The sequence below is a fragment of the Aulonocara sp. 'chitande type north' Nkhata Bay genome, linkage group LG11 (assembly GCF_057382095.1).
Source record: "Aulonocara sp. 'chitande type north' Nkhata Bay isolate Kocher_YH1m ecotype deep benthic linkage group LG11, A_spYH_male_GT1.1, whole genome shotgun sequence".
Lineage (NCBI taxonomy): Eukaryota > Metazoa > Chordata > Actinopteri > Cichliformes > Cichlidae > Aulonocara > Aulonocara sp. 'chitande type north' Nkhata Bay.
The window spans coordinates 17,226,862-17,246,757 of NC_141354.1; the positions used below are offsets into that span (position 1 = coordinate 17,226,862).

General features: G+C 40.3%; 1 long non-coding RNA gene across 6 annotated transcripts in view; it reads right to left on the bottom strand.

Annotated features, from left to right (window-relative positions):
* The window catches only part of LOC147318740 (uncharacterized), a 113,540-nt gene that overhangs the window by 25,139 nt on the left and 68,505 nt on the right, over positions 1-19,896 (bottom strand). For all 6 annotated transcript variants that reach the window (XR_015131492.1, XR_015131488.1, XR_015131487.1 and 3 more), the window contains exon 4: positions 1,510-1,785. This is a non-coding gene — a long non-coding RNA (uncharacterized LOC147318740). The remainder of the gene's footprint in view (positions 1-1,509; positions 1,786-19,896) is intronic.

A 19,896-nucleotide genomic window follows, 5' to 3' on the forward strand; every position in this document is an offset into this window, starting at 1 on the left:
ATATGATTTGGTCAAAGCATGAAGCTTTTCAAAGGTAGACATTCTCACTCCCATTCATCTCTCTCAGGTTGAATATAACTTTTGGGCTGAGCTCTGGCAAAATTCTGAATTGGTTTGACAGATTGACTGCATATTGTCCCTGTGACTTACTGACAGTCGGCTGCCTGGAAATGTAGACATCTCGAAATGAAAGGGGATTATATGTAATGTTTCAACAGCACTAAGATCACAGGGTATTCAGAAAGACACATTTTGTATCTAGAAAGTGACACAAAATATGTATGTCCTGTATACTTTAAAGAAACCTAATCATCATTGCCCTGTTTCTCCAACAGCAGCTATACAAAACACCAAGATGTAAGAGTAATAGCTTTGAATGGATTTCCAAAACTGAAATTTCAGTGTTAAAGACGTACAAAAAGACATCAAACACTTTTTTTTACATGTTATAAAAGTCAGTCACCCTTAAAACTAACTTCATCACACCTGCAAATGCACCTCTTGTGTATGTTATGCAGCAGAGTGTGTGTTTCCTACATTTGGTCACATACTCTTCTTGGAGTGGTGCTTGAGGCTTATTAGCAGTTTGGCTTGGTAATGTGACAATATGGACAGGCTTTCTGTGCCAACAGTCGTTAAAATCAAGGGCCGAGGTTTACAGTCCCAGGTCAGTGATAATAGGCAACGAGTCTGTCAGATGATACCACTGTGTCATTTTCATTCACATACATAAATACATAATGTTTGAAATTACATGCAATTTAACACCTACGCACACAGATGGACAAACACACACTCGTGATGCTGCTCTTACATGTAAAAGCATGCACAAAATTGAAAACACATGTCTGTGAAGCTCTGGTCCGGCAAATGTGTATAGCTCTCTCTCTCATACACACACACACAGATAATAGTGTCTAATTTAGGCCCTCATATCTGTAGGGTTCTCCAGAGGACTACATTTCATCAGGAATACACAGATGACCTACATACTAGGAATACACAGACACACACACACACACAGTAATATATCCACAACATGCTTCAACACTGCCATACATCCCTAGACTATAGGGGTCTGCATGCAGACACATATAGTTCACTCCCCATACACTCTGGGTGCCACTTTTCACACCTAATCAGTAGCACATAAATGCAGAAGTGTAAACATGCCTCAAGTCAATGTATATGTGCTTCCATTCACCCACTGCAAACACACACACATACACACTGACTGTATGCAAAAAAAGATATGAACTCACATCCACATTAAAAGTTTGAAACATATCCAAACAAAGACCTATAAAGTATAAAATGTAAATCACATATATACACACTGAAAGGCTGTAGCTATAATATCTGGTCACATTACAGCACGTTAGAGTAGATTAAGATTAAATATGGTTTATCCTATACAGAGATAAGAACAAAGATATGTGTATAACAAGATTAACAAAAAATCTATTCGGGTTATTGTTTTTATCCTGACATGATCATTTCAGCACTCACCAGAAAACTCTTTGTAATGCTGCTTCATTTAGGACTCCAACCGAAACAACATTCAACATTGCGGTTGATTTCCACTTTGAGTGGTCCTGCTGTCCTGCTTGGGGCAAATCTTCCAATAATGTGATACAGAAACTGCGCCATGTTTTTGCTGAGGAGGACTGCGATTGCTGTATCGATGCTGTATTATGCATTCTGCTGGCACCAGACAGACCTCCAGTCATCATTCATCATTCATGGGCATCGTCTGTCAGCATTTCAGTCTATGGCCAAGAGGACCTGACAAAGAATGACAGTGAGCAAGAGAAAAAAGGAGGAAAATGTAACTAAATGCACCAGAAGGCCTGATTCATACACAGTCACCAAACACTAAGAAAGAGATTAAGTCAGAAACACTGACAGAATGAAAAATAAGGAGATAGAGTAAAATGTCGACTTTTATGAAGGAGAGAGGAAAGAAGAGTTGCCTGCGAAAAAAGACATATATTATTTCTACGAAACACATCCTGAAATCTTGAAAAGTGAAAAAACATATTCATCAACAGGTTAAGAAGACATTTAGAGTCCCTGCAATAAGACTTTTGGCAATAGTTGGAGACACAGGCAAAGACATTTATGGGTGGCTGTCTGCTCAATGCCATGCTTATAAATGGCTAAAGGAACCTGACTCATACATCTTATTGGTTTAGAGAAGAAGGAACTGAGGTTGGGACCACAAATGATGCAGAAATAGACATTTGAACCAGCATGGAAACACATTAACTATTTTCACATTTATGGGTGGTTAGAGGACCTGACTCATACATGGTGGCATCTATACTTCCTTTTAGCTCCAAAGCTTAAAATTTATAGCAATAGCAGCTTTTGGAGCTGATGTTGGACCACAGGTGATGGCGTACTCATTGGATTGTAATATACTGTATTTCCAATTGAAGCAGACACACTGCCTTATCTGTGATGTTTATGCAACAAATGAAAGATTCTAGTTACGTTTCCATCACTCAGTAAAGAGCATATTAGGATAACTGATAGGAATCTAATTGAGACACAGAAGTTATTGGATGTTACTAAACAAGTATCAACTTTTCAGGCTTTAGGCGATATTTTATTATACTGCTTCCTCTTGAACTAAAGCAACCTCGGTTATGTGTAGAAATATCGATTCCAGCTTCACTCCCTAAATGAGTATACAACACATTCACAGCCTATGATTATATAATTATCTGTTGCCTCAGTAAATCACTCTAATTATAGGCGCACTGCATGCGACAACTGAATGAAATGCAGGCTGTGTTTTCATGTACATAAATTGAGCTCGTAGAATCAAAAGATTCTGGTGTCGTTTATTTCAACAATAGCACGGACTGTTTGAGGCAATGCATCTGAAGGTTTGCACATTAGTAAGATGATCAAGATGCTGATGCTGATTAAATGTGCAAATATTGGAAAAACTGACACAAGACAGCTTTTTGTCTGTCTGCAAGGGCGATGACATTAATTCCTACTTTAATAATCAAAAGCACAGACACTCGTCTGCTGAGACTTATACTGACCTTCTGAGAAGCAAAAAGGCGCAGCCTGAAAGTTCTGCTTGTGCCACAATATTACAAATTTTCTAACAACAATAAAATTTGTTTTTTTAGACTCTTATAATCTTTGTAGAGGTAAGTTTTAGTTTCCACTGACAGCTGACTTACAGCTATCTTTCTTCAAGCTACAACCACTATTTGGGATTGTCAGCATCCTTTACATCGAGTTCCAGATGCTTCTATTAGGGCTAAAGTTTAAGTTGTACGAAGATAATACTAATAGATACAGGTTGTCCTTTGTTCCATCTGTTCTTCTTTTTGTTTGTTTTTCTAACAGTGTAGGATATTTGGACCTTGTATTGTGTTTTGTACGATGTACTATAATTATGTATTGTGTTGTGTTGGTCTACTGTCTGCTAAGGAAATTGCCTTGTGGGGAAAGGTTTTACTTTTGTACTCTGCCTTTCAAAGATGGTCTCCAGACAGATTTATTTCCACATATAAGTGCATTAATCAAGGAACAGTTACGGATTATCTCCTGCTATGCACCACAGACCAACTGCCCCGACGAGGAGAAGACAGAATTCTGGCGCGCCCTCGACGACCACGATCGGCCGCAAAGAAGGCGGTAGCAGCGGCAAAGGCATCACACTATGACCAACTGTATGAAGAGTTGGACACGCCCGGAGGAGCGAACAAAATCTACCGCCTTGCCAGCAGCCGCCATCGAGCAACACAGGATATTGGCCAGGTCAAACACATCAAGGATGCCAACCATCAAACCCTCCGCGACCCGCCCGCCATCCTCAATCGCTGGAGCGAGTATTTCTCCGATATCTGCAACGTGGAGTTCCCTCACCAGCCAATCCACAGTGCCCCGCCCGTCCCAGGACCTGTCCCGCCAATCACCATCAAGGAAGTGGAAACAGCCGTTAAAAATATGAAGAATGGTAAAGCGACCGGACCAGACGACATACCAGCCGAAGTCTGGAAGCTGCTCGGGCGCCAAGGCGCCTTAGTCCTCGCCAGCCTGTTCAATAGCATCATCAGAGACGGGACCGTCCCAGCAGCCTGGTCAACCAGCATAACGGTGCCCATCTGGAAAGGGAAAGGCGATGTGGCTGAATGCTCCAACTACCGCCCGATCCGACTCCTAAGCCATACCATGAAGGTTTTCGAACGGATCATCGACGCCAGGATGCGAGAAATCGTCAACTTAACGCCCAACCAATGTGGCTTCATCAGGGGGCGTGGCACGACGGACGCCATCCATGCTGCCCGCCTGCTTTTGGAGAAGCACCGAGAGAAGTCCAAGACCATCCACATGGCCTTCCTCGACTTGGAAAAGGCGTTTGACCGTGTCCCACACGACCTCATCTGGCACTCCCTGCGATCACATGTAGTTCCTGAAGCCTACGTCAACTGGACAAAGCTCCTCTACCGACAAGTCACCAGCGTGGTCAGAAGCCCAGTGGGAACATCGCCGCCCTTTAACATCAATGTGGGCGTCCACCAAGGCTCGGCACTCTCCCCGCTGCTCTTCATCCTTTGCATGGACACTGCGACGGCGGATCTCCAGTCACCCCATCCCTGGACACTTCTCTACGCCGACGATGTCTTCCTGGCCGATGAATCGCGAATAGAACTGCAATACCAAACGCAGCAATGGAAGACTCGCCTAGCTGACTTCGGCCTGAGGCTCAACACCAAACAAGACCGAATACTTAGAGGCTGGCCCCCAGACCGACGGCACGATCAGCGTCAATGGAGAAGATCTGGCGAAAGTACCTCATTTCAAATACCTCGGATTGATGATCAGCAATGACGGCGATATCCTACTAGATGTACGAGCCAGGATCAACGCAGCGTGGATGAAATGGCGCCAAGTCACCGGCGTCCTGTGTGACCGAAGAATGCCCAATCGCCTCAAGTCAAAAATCTACAAGAGTGTAGTGCGCCCCGTCGCCCTCTATGGATCCGAGTGCTGGCCAGCCACCGCAAAGCACGAACAAGCCCTTCACACGATGGAAATGCGGATGCTGCGATGGTGCCTAGGCCTAACACGATGGGACCACGTCATGAACACCGACGTTAGAAAGAGGATGGGAATCGCGCCAATCACAGATAAGATGCAAGAAGCGAGGCTGCGGTGGTACGGACATGTGGTACGGAGCGATGAGAACTCAGTGGTGAGAACAGCACTGCGGCTCAGCCCCCAAGGACGTCGACCTAGAGGCAGACCAAAGCGGAGATGGATGGACCGAATCAAGGACGACGTGAAGAAGATCGAAGCCGATCTGACCGACGCCCTTGACCGACCCAAGTGGAGACGACTTTGCAGAAAAGCGGACCCTGCAACCGAGCGGGAAAAACGCTAGGAGGAAGAAGAATCAAGGAACAGTTAATAACACATTTTAGCTAGTGCACGACAACATGCCCAGTCTGGAGTGCTTCAACGGGATTGCTAAGAGAAATGTCCTGACATATATTGGATGGACTGCCATGTCATTTGGTACACAAATGTCATGTCCCCATCAGGATTTGAACAGATTTTTATTGATTTCTTTTAAACTGGCACATAAAATTAGGGATTTTTTCTCTATCCAATTGTTGTTAACATGCTAGCATTTAGAACGTCTGTGATGATGTATAGTCTCATAGACATACAAACATGACCATAGATTTTCTTTACATTGTTTCCCTTTGCTTTGTTCATTTCAAGCATAATTTCTAGTTTAAAATCATAATTTATTCAAAATTATTTCTACATTCCATCAATGTTAAAGCAGCTACATATAAAAAAAATATTTAAAAATTAAAGGTATCCCAAAGTAACAAAACTGTACAAATGAGGACCTTTAGTTACAGTTACACTGTTGTTTTTCTTTATGTACTCCTGTCTGCAAAATTTAACAACACAAACTGAATGTTATGTAATGAGGTAAGTTGCAAATGAAAAGTATTTATCTGAAATAAGAAACAAAGAAGAGGGAAATTTAAAGCGCAGTCAGACAGAGAGTAAGAAGAGGTTGAGTAGAACAAACAGCACTTTGTAATCACACATTCACAATGTGCTACCAAAGAGCTCAGCTACTGTTATGTAAACCAGGATGAAACATTCATAGCCAAAAACCTCATCGGACTATCGACCCATTGAGATTGTGCGTGAAAGACGCATATGGAGGGCTGGCTACGATCTGAATCTCATCCATAAAAACAGGAATGCTTAGAAAGGCTCAGTGTGTTAGACAGATGTCAAACTTACTGAATTACCGGTACACTACTTAAGAAACACTTTTACTGGTATGAACTGAAAAATGCTTCCAGAGAAACTAAAGTTGTATTGATAGGGATTGTTGGGTAGAAGGGAGAAGATGAAGGGCAATAAGAGGGGTATATAAGAGGGGAGAATGGAAGAAAATACAGATAGGGATTAGGCAATAAAAAGACAGATGAGATCAAGAGACCGTTCTGACACGCTCAAGCAGCCAATGCTTTCTGTGAGCCTGGGAGCAGCTGAGCTGAGTGGTTGCACACACTCCCACATGCACAAACACACACACACACACACATATGCACCAAATTGTGATGTGGTTAGCCGTGACTTTGTGTCTGACTGGGTGTATATATGAGATGTTTAGAAAGGGGCTGTACTGTAGGAAGTTGTGCCAGATCCCCAACACCACACCCCGCCACCATAAGGAGTAGGAGACTTAGTGGGCTTTTGGCTTCTGTTGTGGTTCCTTTAATTCTCTCCCTGTCTTTTTTTTCTGTCTCTGACTCTCACTCAATCTCTGTCCTAGCTGTCTGTCTGTTTCTCAGTCTGTTTCTCAACGCTCTGCTTCCCTTTGGCTGTTTCTCCGGATTTTCTTCTCTCTATATCCATCGATCTTTCTCTCATCCTTAAACCATTCATCCTTCACTTTCTTCAAGGCAATACACATCCGTGAATAACATTTGAAGTTATCTAACGTCATGAGTCCTGCATGTAACAAATCAAATAGGAAGGCGCGACTCAAGAGCCAGCAATCGAAATTCAGTCGTGGAAAAAAGAACATGACAAGAACTTGGGCAGTAAAAAAGCAAACTTTTTACAAAAACCATCAGTAAAACCTGTCCTACAAATGACTAAAGAACCTGATCTTTTACACATGTGTGAGCCAAGATACTGTAATTTGACCACACGGGCAGTTTAGTTTATGACTGTAATAAATATGGGAACGTCCTGTCAGATAAACCACAACACTCATACGGTGGTGTGGTGTGGTGTGATCATACGGTGGTGGGCTTTGTTAAGGTTTTGGGCTTCTGTTGTGGTTGCTTTGTACCTCGATGCCATTTTTTTCCTCTAAGATTATCCTGGCATTTTTCATCAATCAACTTCTTCTCTGTTTCACCCTGCTTTCTTTGAATATGACTTAATTTTCCTTTAATAACTTATAACTGAATATGAGCAATAATCACATTTGTTCCTTTAGTTTTTCTAATGCTTATTGCTACACAACTTTTTTTCTTCCTTTCTTCCTCTTCTCCTCATCTTTATTTTTTCTTTTTTTAAACTTAAAAAGTTTTAACCTGCCTTTTGCAACACTGGTCGGCTCAAGACTCTGATTTTTCAGTAAACCTATTTGTATACACCCACACCTTCCACACAGAAGCACTGAAGCACACAAATACAGAGAGCACCACGGGTGCATTTGTACACACATGGAACCTGACAGTCTCATTTTCTGCTATACACACGCAATCTTCTAACCTTCTATCAAGCGACCCTGCATGCCTTGTTCACCCATTTCCTACACCTCAAACACTCGCACAGCAACTTAATTAAACCACACTTAAGTCTAGATTGTTCAGCTGGGTTGTTTGAGAAAAAGTGGACCAGGTATTAATCATGTCGTGGGGCCATAAAACTGTTTACACAGACACATTGTGGGGTCTTCTCTTTCGTGTGGGGGACAGATGGGCAGATATTTTTAACGCTAGGCTAAACCTAGCATTGGGTCAAGTGTCTAATTGGAAAAAGCTTCATACAAACGTGCATATGTGTGTGTGAATTACAAAAGGTCATGGCTTCTTTTGCATTGGCTCTTTTTCCTTGTTGTGAAAATGAAGTGACCTTTGACCTATTAATACATTCTAAAGCTACCCTTACTTGCCTCCTGCCCATCTTTCATTCATTTGGTCCCCTGATTTTTTTCTTCCTATTTCTCTGGCTCTCTGTCTGTCTGTCTGCATGTACCTCACTCTCTGTTCCCTAATGAAATCTGTTCCCGGTGGGGTAAAGGGTCAGAGCCCCAGATACACACATGCACACGGAAACACCAAGCCGTGGAGGGAACACATACATACACATGCGGATAGGACACATGCAGACATGCACACATCCGTGTGGATAAAAGGATAGACCCCCACCAACATTGCTACAGCCACACACATACACAACACACACAGACACACACTGACCCAGAAATCCCCTCTCTATTATGCAGAATATCAGTTGGCTGATGGTAGAGCTGATTATGCAGCTACCCTCTGCTAGCCCACAACTCCCTGGTGGATATCTGCCTTTAAAACTCCAATCCCAAATGTCTTTTTAGCATATCAATAGAGAATTATATATTCCTAAACAGTGGGACTTACATACATACAGTTTTTCACAACTTTCTCATCTCATAATGTCACAGTGTGAGTCGGATTTTTCTTTGTTTTGTTTTTTTAATGTGTGTGCAAACATTCCACACAAAACACACTCGAAAGTAACATTTAGCCGTCACACTGATGTAAAGACTACAGAGGTTTTCTGTCATGATTTCCTTCTCCCTCTGTCACCATAAATATTGCATAAGCAAATTTAGACATGTTATTTTCTGAATTATAATACGTTTTTGTTTTGTTTTTTTTAAGTGTGTGGCAAAGTCTGGAATCTTAAACCTTGTTTATCATTGGCCATGTGATGCTGGGCTTGGGTAAATGAAATCCACCAGACCACATGACTTCAGCAGGCTGGTCAATGCTCTGTGCCAGCACTACAGCATGTAATATATATACACTGCATAGAAAATACAAACACTTACGTGCAAAACAGTCCCAGTTTAATCAGTAATATTAAATATTGGTTATTCACTCAAAACATTTAGATTATAAAAATGTAAATTGTACAAGACTGCTTGCATAAAACTTTTATTAGATAAGTAAAATATAAATATTAAAGACTACTGATTTAGCAAACTTCAAATCACTAACTGTATTACAGTTGTATATGTGGGTGGTTGTGGCTCAGGAGGTAGTGCGGGTCAGCTGCTAATTGCTAGTTTGGTGATTTAATACCCTGCTCCCTGTGGCCAGTGTGATTTTACAGTTAGAAAAGAATAATTATGGTCCTTCTATTCTCAATTTTCACCCTCCTTGTTCACATTTTAATTTTATTTAATGCAAGTTTCCTTAATTTAAATAGGCTATTATACTTGTGGACTCTAACAGAAGAATTATCATGGCAAACTAGAGAGAGAGAAATAAAAAAAAGTCCACCCTCAAATAAATGGCTTGATAACTTCAGAATTAAAAAAAACTGACCCTCAGTGTTTCTTGCTGCCTACTCCATTTATAATAAATGTAAAAGCTCAATGTGATGTGCAAATGAGTCAGCAGAAACACAGTAACTAGCTCCAGATCGCTCTGCATATGCACTGGCTTTCCTTGGCATCAGAGGGTTGGATTTATAGATTGGTGCAATGTAGATGAATGGAGTAGTGACCCTAAGAAAGATTGCATGCTAAGCAAATAAGAAAGGTAATCTTGGTTTGTGTGTGTGTATATGTGCATGGCCATATATGTGACTAGTACACTGCCACATGCTTGTATATCTGTCTGTTCATGTGTGCATGAGCATGTCTGCAAATTTGTGTGTGTGTGTGTGTGTGTCTCCGTGTTTTTGCGTATGTGTGGTTTTGCTTGCTTTATCGTGATGAGATATGAATACAGCCCCTCTTGCACTTCATTAATAATGCTATGCGTTGCCATTCTGCATGTTTTAGCTCGGTAATTGAAAGGCCATCTGTGGTCTACTGGGGAGGTTTAGTAAAGGGTAAACTGCGTGGCTCGTTATTTTAGGTGAAGGAAGCCCTCGGAGGCCAAAGCAAATTAGTTTGTGTCCAGTTTAACCTTCAGAAGAGTCAATTACAGGAGGTAAGGCGATTGCATGCATGTTCTTCAGGACTTTTTGAAGAATTGCTTATATGTTCTCAAAGAGCAATAATAAAACAATGTCAAATTGACCCCGTGGCTCAGGCTAAACTAAAGCACATACTACTTTGTCAAAAAGACAATATGCAAAAACAAAGATAACTGATTACGCCAGGTGTGCCCGTGTGGGTGTGCACGTGTCTGCTTTAATATGTCTGTAAAGACTATAAACATGGAAGCGGACATGACCCGCATGTCTCAGCAGTTTCCTGTGTAAGCTGTAAGCTGTGCTCTGTGTGTGTGTGCGTGTTCTCTCGTCACTCGGGTCTGCAGAAAAGCCCTTTTCACTCTATTATTGTGTCTCAAAGTCTGTGCACCAGCCCACGTGTGTCTGTCTTCGCATTCGTCTCCTGTCACCCGCAATCCTCTCTACATCATTAGGACCTGGCAGGGGTTTTTCTGGTCAAAGTTCACTCTTTCAAAGGTGGGCAGCGATCAGGTCAGGTTTGGTGTGAGGTGACAGTGAACAAGCACAAAGCTGTAGCACTGACACCTCTGAGGACTCGGGAAACATCCAAAATGGACAGCAACTTCAGTGTAATAAGAAAAGGGCAAGAAAAGGTAAAAGCTAATAAAAAATGAGTAAATGACTTATATTATTTTAAGAAAATCACATTAGTAATTGTGGCATTTCAGGCTCACTGTCACAAAAAGCAATGCACACCACAACCCTCATAGTAGCATGAAAGTAAATAAAGTACTCTCTCTGTCTTCCAGATACCTTTAGTTTGTTGTTTTATGTTAACTCCAATCTTAATAAACCCCTTTCTTTGGTTTATTTAGTGGTAATCATTGTGCGGACAGCGTCCTGTCACATTCCCTGCCCCTATGGAGGCATGTTGTTAAAACAATAAACATCTGTACAAAGAAGAATGAGAAAAAACTGTCTGAAAGATGACTCATTCATCTTGTGTCAGTCTGTGTTGGAGAAAGGAAGAAAAAAAAAGACTTGAAAGGGGAGGAAGTTCAGGTTCACCCTGGAATTAAGAATAGGGCATGTTTAGCTTACATACACAGAGACATCTGTTGACATCCACACACCAACACAGCAGTTCCCTCACACTAACACACTCACTCTAACACTGCCAAAACAAATATTTCACACAAGCACTAAGTCAACCTATTCACCCAGTCCCAGCAGTTAAAAGCAAAGTTTTGCCCTCCGGCTAAACTCAAGCCTGACCATAAGCGAGCCTGCGCTTTCAACTCATTTTATTGAATTCCACTTCACTGCTGTATTTTTATTGTTTTTATTTTGTTTTCTATACTGCTGCATTCTGTTTTGACGTTTGACAACTTGGGAAGACTTGGTGAAATAAAATTACACCGTGTGCCAACACATTCTTTTTTTGTCTTATATTTCAAGACATTGTGTGGTTATGCTTTATTGCGATCACATTTCTGGATATTTGCAGCGATGATTACGGCAATGAATGTATGCCGCTTCAAGTACACATAATAGTGCTGTTAAACACCATATGCAAAAATGGTGAAGTGCCATCCAGTATACCACAGCAGTTTATCGCTTCAGCTATAGCTGCACAGACGAGGGTTTTGGTCTTTGAAATGTCAAAAGGAGATAAGAAGGTGAGTATGCTATAAAAGGCACTGACGAGTCTCTCTCCCCTTTTCTGCTTACAGATGCAATATTTGACATGCACAGCATATGCAAACATAAATTTACAAATTGTGCATGCCATATATGAATGCAAGTGTTGTTTACACAATGACTCACAAAAACCATCCAATGACTAATGAAGCATAATGAAGCTCTGAGTAGATAAAATACCACGACTGAAGAGTAATGTAATGGCATCCAGCGGGACAAAGCTAAGACCTACATCTGATGCTTTCCTTTTTTTTGTCAGTGCAGTGGCAGCAGCCTCTGTCTAATCATCTTGTTTCTGTTTAGTTTTTTTTAGGAGGGAGTGCATATTCTTTTTTCACAGTCTCATTGTTCAGATTGAAATCTCTTTAAATCCTGTTACAAAACACATCCAGTTTGAAAACATGTGCAGACGGGTATGTTAGGAAAGAATATTTAGATATAGACTCTAATAAAGCTGTATGCCTTTACAGAGTGTGTGTATTTACGTCATTTCTGAGCCACCTTTGATCATCCTCGGCAGCCTCGCCTCTGTCAGTGCGCCCCAGGGTGGCTGTGGCTACAATGTAGCTTGCCATCATCAGTGTGTGCATGGGTGGATGACTGGATGTATAAAGCGCTTTGAGGTCCTTAGGGACTAGTAAAGCACTATACAAATACAGGCCATTTACCATTTACAGGCCATCCTTTATTTTTTATTATTCCAGCACATTCTATCACGGATAAGTCGTGTATGCTGAACTACTCACGAGAGAAAATTGATAAACCTTTGATTTCACTTCATTTCACATAAACATGAACTCTTTGTGACTCCAGCGTGTCTGTTGGTGGCCAAGAGGGCTGGGGGTGGCGCTGTTAGGTTGGTGGTGGTGATGGGGGTGGGGTATTGAGTGGGTGCATGTGTATGAATGTATGCCCATCTCCCCAGATGAACAGGATGTGGGAGGTCAAAAAGGAGAGGGTCAGAAGTCAAGCCTGACTAAATAATAACCAGATACTCTTTTCAGTAATACACACATGCACACACACACATATATGCACTCACAGAAACACAGACACACACATTGTCCAAACGCAACTCTATATGTTGTTATTTTTGAAAAGTCTGGACAGTGTCTTCCTTTGTGACCTCCTTACACAAAAACACACTTGAATATGCTCTGTCTCTTTGCCTGTGTCTTTGGCACTTAGACACCCACCTTCACACACACATGCACACACCACACACGCACACACGCATATGCACATGAGGAGCAACATAGAGGATTGGAATAACCAGGGTGTCCTCATAAGAAAAACAAGTCTAATTTTACATCAACTAGCAAATACTCTGTTCCACCTGCATTCTCTGGGAATAGTGCATGCTGACCTCAAACCTGGAAACATAATGGTTGTGGAACGCCATCAGTATCCCATCAAAGTTAAAGTTATTGACTTTGGCCAAGCACGTCCCATATCTAAGTGATTCCTGGTTCCTGAGAGCAGACGGTTTGGTACAGAGAGCCTAAAATTATGCTTCGTATTCCATTTAACCCTTTAAGACCTACCATAGAACCAAGTCCACCAGAGCTTATATTATATTTTATATGCTGCAATGCCATTTTTGGGAGCATTTCAAGTTGCTATACATCAATACAACCATTATAGCCCAAATTTTAATAATATGTATGCATTAAGTGCATAGTATTTACATAAACTACAAAAAAATTGAAAATCGTTTTTGTTTTTTTAACATATATTTCTAGTTAGAGAAATTTAAGAGGCTTATCCCTCAAAACTGTAAATACAAAAAAGTTGCACAAAATAGTTTCCCACCACAGGAAATTTATTTTGAGTGTCTTCATAGTTTTATTTTTGAAATACACCAATTTTTATACACTGCAGGAAAAATGAAAATACATATCATAGTGCAAATTTGCAAAAAAGCAGCATATGCATCAAAATAAACTATTTCCAGCAGTGCAATAGGAGTCCTAAGCATCCCAGAAACGACACAGAAAGTCATAAAGTCAAAGATAACTTTTAAAAACACCAGTATAGGCTCATGAGGCCCTGATGGTAAAAAACTACATTTCCACGAAATGACGTCACTTCCGGTTTCGGGCAGGTAATGGCGGACATGTGAAAGTTCGCGATGACGTCTAGGAAATGTTATGAACACCTGATCGGATCGGCAAAGCGTGTTTATGGAATATTATGTATTTGTTGTTGCAAGTGCTTTTTATGCAGTTTTTGCATAGCTATATGTGGAAGGAAACCGTGACCTAGGACAAGCTGATGGCATCACAACACTGGAGGTTCTCCAGCATCTATTCTATGACACTGACCTCTCTACGAGTTCCCTTTGCATTGACATTAGAAGGACAGAGGGAGAAAACCTTGTGATCTCTCAGCAGACTTAAAATTGGAAACAAGAAACACCACACAAAATCAATCTCCTGCAATCCCCAGCATTGTTTCTTTGACCCCAGACAAAAGTAAACATTCAATTTAAAACCACAAACAGGGATTGGAAAAAGCAATTAACAGCAAAATTACAGATGCATTCCAGTGCAAATGCTTATCCACATTGTAAAACCCAATACTCAATTAAATCTGATTACAACAGTTTAATATTTTAACAAAAAAAATAATTAAGTTGCTCCAACAATTATCACCTTGGCTTTTTTTTTCACTTCCCCCACCCCAACCAGTCACTGCTGTGACAACAATCTGGTTCTGCCAGAGGTTTCTTCCTCTTACAAGCAGGTTTTTCATTCCCACTGTGGGTAAATGCTTGCACATAGGGAATCGTCTGATTGTGGGGATCACCAATATTCTACAGGAACAAGCAATTCTTGTGAAAATTTAAAACAAAATAGACTAAATGACAAAAAAACAACCAACAAATCTGGTCTTGAACTTGGGCAAAATTTTGGTGAAAATCCATTCAGTAATCACTGGGTGAAGTTCTTACCAATATTCGAAGCAGAGCAGCAGGTCTTGTGAATTATTGAGGGACATAACATCATTTCTGCACATCAGTCCTTCAGCCAGACCTTGCACAACACATTAAGACAGATAACTTGGATACAATTTACTGTTTATGTCATGTTAAATAAACCAGCTTTAAGCATCAACTAATTGTTGTTTGTCATTGTTCCTTCCCCTCAGTCTCCTAGTAGGTGTATCTGTGGTATTGATTTGAAAATTCTAAGTCGCCTCATTTTTAAGTGATCCCATTCACAAACGGGTGTGCTCTGTTCCACCTGCCTGAGCAGATACCGCCACAGTGTCAAAATGAAACTATTGTGATTTTGACAAAACTATTTTAATGTTATATAACAAGTTATATAAGGTATATAAAATCACTGGACACTTTGTACCATTGTAGCACCAGCTTGGACACTCTTTTACATTAAGTACTGGCACAGATTCCACAAGATGCTGAAAACATTCCTCTGAGTCCTTACTCTGACATGATAACATCACACCATCGATGCAGATTTTCAGCTACAAATCTGTGATAGAAATCTCCTGTTCTGCCACATCCTGAAGGTGGTCCTGTTGGATTAAGGTCCGGTGATTCTGTAGTCCATGTGAGTACAGTGAACTCATCATGTTCAGTAAACCATTGGGAGATGATTTGAGCTTATTAACAAAGTGTTGTATCCTCCTGGAAGCAGCCATCAGAAGATGAGTACACTTTAGTCACAAATTAATTCCGTTATAGCTACTTTGTCACAGGGATGGCTACGACCAGCAACAACACTCAGGTAGGCCGTTATAAATAATGTTCGATTCGAAGAGGCTAAACGCGTGCCAAGAAAATATCTCCTACACCATTACACCATCAACACTAGTGTGAACTAGCTTGAGAACTGTTGATTGCTGGATATTTTCTCTTTTTCCAACAGTTCTCTATAAACACTGGAGATGTTTGTGTGGGTAAATCAGCAGTTTCTGAAGTATTCTGAACAGACAAAACCCATACCAGGTTCAAAGCCAGTTGATCAGGTGTACTTAATAAAGTATCCATGAATGTACATGAAAAATATTTGAAATATTTCTCTTAGGTAGTGAAAAAACCAGAAACAATTAAAAAGACAACAATAATTCTAGCTTGTCTAAAGTAGTGCTGAGCGTCTGCTGACTTTGAATCATAATCTGATCGGTGATCACGTACAGTTGGTAAGACAGGCTTCCACTGTTTCTGTCACTGGCAGAGTTTTCTCAGCCTCAACCTGCGACTTTAAGGCTTTAATATGACAACAGGCCTAGCTCCCACATTAACCATTAACGTAACTATCTTTTTATTAGCCACAGCCGCTAGCTAACTTAATGATTAGTCTAGTCTAACAAAATGAGGAGTAGGGGAGACCGGGGATAGTTGTAACATTTTTGACATTTGTCTGTAAATTGGAGCTCTTTTAAGGTAGTGGATTCAAAATGTAATGCAAAGTATTTACATGTCTCTGCTAATACATAGTGCAGCTATTTTCTCTACAGCACAATTACCCATTGCATGGTATGGTCTCAAACACAAAGAGTGAAATGTTACAATTAACCCCATAGTCTGGGTTAGTTGTAACATATCCTGGGGTGAAATGTAACATAATGAAATAAGGGTACTGACAAAACATTAACATGTAATCTTTTTTATTCAACACATGAATGCACTTAGAGCCATTTATGTAGCTATGTGTGTGTGTAACAGAATGCAGAAATCTAGCTTTTGAACATATTCCAACCCCCCAAAAAAGACAAATTATGGAATTTTCTGCAACTGAATATTTCATTAATTTTGGTTGGTCTTCCTTGAGTTTGGCCTCATTGGCTCAGTGGGCATTATAACCTACAACTCTTGCACCAATTTTGAACATAACAATGAAGCTGAAAAAATGTAGTTGTTCACCAGCATCGCAATTCCATTACTTTTTATCATGGCTTACCTTGGTGTGGTTTGCAAAGTGCTTCAGAAAGATGAGGAAATCTGTTTCTTGCACCCATCCTGATTTATTTCCACTACCAGTACTTCCTACTGGTCCATCTCTGACACAGTGATCTGCATAATGTATGTGTGGGAACACAAACAGTGGAGGAATTGTGTTGCCAATGGCATTAACTGCATATACAAAAGTGACCAGTGAACCTCTCTCTGCTGATGTCGTTGCCCCAACTTGTTTAATATAAGTTAAAGTAATAGTGTGGTAAGTTGTAACAATAATGCACATGTTACAACTAACCCAGACTCCTATAGCCATGAACTAGCTAACATTACAGCCAACGGCTAAAACATTAGCACTAAAGACCTACACAGAATATATCCCCATAGACATACAAATAACATAATTCAAGTTTGATGAGTTTAACTGCAAAGCAGATAATGCTATTAGAAATTGAAATAAAGAAGAAAAACTTACTTTTTGGCATACAAATGATTTTTATTCGTGTTAAATTGTCTGTGTTTGACAAAATGTGCTGATTTTTTACATGTGATAGCAGAACTGAATTAGGCATGCACAGGATGAATCACATCATTTGAAACTTAGCCCTGATTGGAGAAATTGGAAGTGTTACAACTGACCCATGTTACAACTATCCCCGGTCTCCCCTACAAGAAGGATTGATATGGGGGTGGAGCAATCCTTTCAGCAAAGGCAAGTTTAGACCCTTCTTTTGTGGTGATCAAAGACCCCCAAATTTTGTGACATTGCCATCATTGAAAGTGTCGTAATTTGCCAACTCATCTACTAGAGACGGGACACAATGAAAACACGTCTAACTGTCCCGTGTTCTTGATATCACAATGCTTCTACAGCTGGGGACATCACTGAGACTTAGAAAGTGTCTGCTTATAAATATTTTCTGTCTAAATAGCATAAATAAAATAAATAGCATAAATATTAATCAATATAGGCTAGATATCTGGAGATTACTAGCTTCATTTAAACCTTCCAAATTAGTGGTCCTATAGCTTATTGCTAGCTGCTAGCAATAAGCTAGCTGCTTACTTCATGCCAACGGCAGCCTGTATTCAGTTTGAATATGGCTGTAAATTAATATGGATAAGTTTATGCCTTTTATTGGATTGGAAATTTCATCTCACTGCTACATTTGACGTTTAGGTGACAGCACAAAGAGTGAGAGGGGACAACAGAGAGGCAGAGAGAAGGATAAAGACAACAAAGAGAGAGACAGCAAAAAGAAACAGGAGCGTGTGGATAGGTAGTTATAAAGCCAAAGTAGCTTCTGTTTTGCCCATACACACTGATGATGATTTCACATCACTAAGCAGGGTTATCAAATGTGTATAGAATCTTATGAGAATCTTATAAGTTTCCTAAGATTATATTTTTGTGTTATTTTCTCATTGAAAATAATGTGTTTGTGTGTAATTGTCTGAGCAAAGAAGGAGCGAGGAGGATGTCGAAAGAGAGAGAGAGAGGACAGAGAGATTGTAGAAGAGCAGAAAGAACCAGGTGAGCAAATTAGCAGATAATGAAGTTCGGTGGAAAAACACACATTATTTTTCACAAAATAATTTTAAATGTATTTATGAATGCTTTGTGTGCTTTCCAGTAGACACTTAAAAATGCCAGTGGACATTCTACACAAAATGTATTGATATGAAAATTTGCATTTGACGGGGTTCGTTTTATTCAAAAAAATGTCTGCCAGGATTGTTCCCACTACACTGATGTGACACACTACAAATCTACTCTTTGTATGGGAGTACATGATGGTCTGTGCTGGGTCTGTACAATACAGGGAGTGTTTTTCTGGATTCAAAAACATTGATGTAAAAGCTTCTCTTTCAGCAGTTTGTTCCTTGTTCTGGTGAATGGATTGGTACTGTGCTGTTTCCCCATCTTTATGGAGTAATTAGCCCTCCTTTTATTGTTGAAATTATATATATATATATATATATATATATATATATAGTTGAAAGCACTTTTAAGCACCCCACTGCCATGTTTATATTACGTATATACTGTTCGGGTCACTCTGACCCGACTGTCAAAGTGGAGGTTAAAGGGGTCATAAACTATTTGTTTCTTTGGATCTGTAAGACATATTTCACCCCAAACACACACATACACACATGCACACACATACAACCTGAGAGCTTGTCCCGTTGACAGGGTATCAGTCACGAAACAGGGGAAAGAAAAGGAGACGAGAGCCATACAGAGAACCAGGGAGGCTAGATTTAGCCTGTCAGTCTTAAAAGGTCAAGGGTCACAGTGGGAGCCAACTGACATATATTCACTCAAATATGCACACACACACACACACACACGCATACATATATATAAACACACAAACAATCAAGTTCATTAAAACAAGGTCAAAAGTGGAGGGCAGGCAGCTGGCTAGGTTTACAGAGAGAAAGAGAGAGTGCAGACAGCTGGGGAATTTTACTAGTGTCTGCAAGCAAGTTTAAAAGGGCACAAGTGAATGTTTATAGTAGGGCAAAGAGGTGCAAGAACTTATTTCAATTGTTCTGAGTGGACTTTATATCAATAACATGCTTTTAAGAATTCATGGGCACTTTGTTAGTGAATTCAATCAGCAAAAGAGAAGCAGTTAATGATGCAATAAAGTTATGGGACCAGAGAAAAGTTGTCTTTATGTTTTGCCACAAGCATTCTGAAGTTAAGCCCTCATTTCCTCTCAAAGCAGAAAAAGGAAGCAGGTAAAACATAAACACTCCCCAAGCCAAATCCTCTTCTTTTAAACTTCATGCCACTATGGCACACCTTCTAATAATCCAGATTAGTCTAGACTTGGACACACTAATTCAGCTCTTGTCTTGGGACTGAAGATCTGCTTTCCTTTTTAAGTCCACATTGGAACAGCTAGTGCCATAATGAAAAGACATAGACAAAACTCATGGGTAGAATATATCCTACCATTCAAGAGTTTTATGGAAGAGAAGATAGAGGCTGTGCATAACTAACACAAATGTAGTGTTGTGAAAAAGTTTTGACCCACACCCTCAATTCTTTTTATCTTGCTTCCAAGAAG